The sequence below is a fragment of the Vigna umbellata genome, chromosome 5 (genome assembly GCF_029865625.1).
Source record: "Vigna umbellata cultivar VRB3 chromosome 5, Vumbellata_1.0, whole genome shotgun sequence".
Classification (NCBI taxonomy): Eukaryota; Viridiplantae; Streptophyta; class Magnoliopsida; order Fabales; family Fabaceae; genus Vigna; species Vigna umbellata.
The window spans coordinates 10,419,184-10,421,167 of NC_142169.1; positions in this window are offsets into that span (position 1 = coordinate 10,419,184).

Consider the following 1,984-nt stretch of genomic DNA (forward strand, 5'->3'; position numbering starts at 1 on the left):
AAATCATAATATCTTCAATACATCAATGCTCCTCATTGGTAACAATACTATTTTTAGAAAATAAAAAAATAACAAGGGTCAATTACAATATTACGTTTGCTGTAATACCTTGATAAATGATTTGAAGATACATCCCTATGATCTTGAACTAATTTAGAATTAATAATAATAAGCAACTAAAATCTCGGTAGCTAATGTTATATAGAGACTAATTTATACTTTAGTTCATAAACTAATTATAATTTTTTATTCATAATACATACTATTTTATATATATACCAATGATTTTTAGTTTATAAAATAATGTCTAAGTCAATATAAAAACTAATTATTTTTTATCGCAAAAAATATTGGTATATAATTATTTTCTTCAAGTGTTTCTTCTACTTCTAGTGTTTCTATTTAGGTAAAATGGATTTTTACACCAAATTCTTTAATAAACTTACAATATATTTTATTTGATTGATATATTATCGTTTTATATCAATCTTGCTTTTAAAAGATATATTGACATGTTAAAAGAATTTTTTTTTACTTATTATCACATTGGACGAAGTCATAATTTTGGATATATCAAACTTTTTTTTTTTCATCTTGTTATAACAGCTTTTGAGAGTTACCTTGCTGTTAATATATATACACACTAAATTATATATATATATATATATATATATATATATATATATATATATATATATATATATATATATATATATATATATATGCTTCCATGTAGCACATGACCATCAAAGTTAAATAAAAAAATATCACACAAGCACAAAAAAAAGTGAACTAGTGTTTTAAAATTTCACAAACCCACATGCACATATTTTCACAATTTATACATTCCATTCATATCTTATCCATATATTTTCAAGATTACACATTCAATATGAATATATCAAACTGTCTAACTCTCAACCCACTAGTTACTCATGTGATCAATCACTAGCATCAACATCATAGAAACTAAATTGTACCTTTTAAAGACATTTGGGTTGAATTAGACTTAGATATTTGCACTTGTCGCAGTACTTTTAGTAGGTTTTATCCCATAACTAAGCTGCACACTATAAGAAAATGTCTAAATAATGATCAATTTCAGAAACCACAAATAATTAATCACTATAGTGACTAATTTAGATACTAATTTATAAACTAAAAATTATTCGTAACTAAAATAGTTTCTACTATGAATAAAAAGTTATAATTGATTTGTGAATTGGTCACTAACATTATCTACCAAGGTTTTGGCTACCAAAAGAATTAGTCTTTAAATAATTTTTTTCTAATAAGAAATTGGTGTTGGTATAAAGAATCTTGAGATATGAAGATTTGATGAAGCTTGAAGACTTATGTTTAAATTTGACTTATTATAGAAGTCTTGTAAGTTAGAATGTGTCTTGGAATTCTTTAATTAGTTAAAAAAGTGTTTAACAAATTAAATAACATGTGCATATAGTTATATGAATAACATATCAAATTGGTTGAAACAATCAATCAGTTAGTTTCACTTAAGTAAGTAAAATGAATTGATTGACAATTACTTTCAATCATATAATATGTCAGTTTAATTACCATATAAGCCTTTCTTTCTATGCAAGATAGGAGATTTTGTGAATGCATGAAAACACTTTGGAAAATTGAAATCTCATTCTCTCGGTGAAAGTCAGTGTTGTTGTGTTCATGAATCCTTATATAAGGTGGTGGAGCTTTAATTATCTCCTAGTTGGCTAGTTGAAGAAGCTTCTTGATTAACTAGGAATAATCAATCTTGAGGTTTCATCTTGCTTGTAACTCCACTGTGTTTGTGTGGTGTTTCTAGTGTGAGTCCAAGTTTGCCAAAGATGTTCTTGGTGTGTTGTAATTGTTTCTTGTGCAATTCAAGAAACTAGTGTTGGTTGTATTTAATTTTCTTTAAGAATTCAAATATGAGAATATTGTAATATCTTGAATTAGTGGAAAGTCAAGCTAAGGTTGTCTT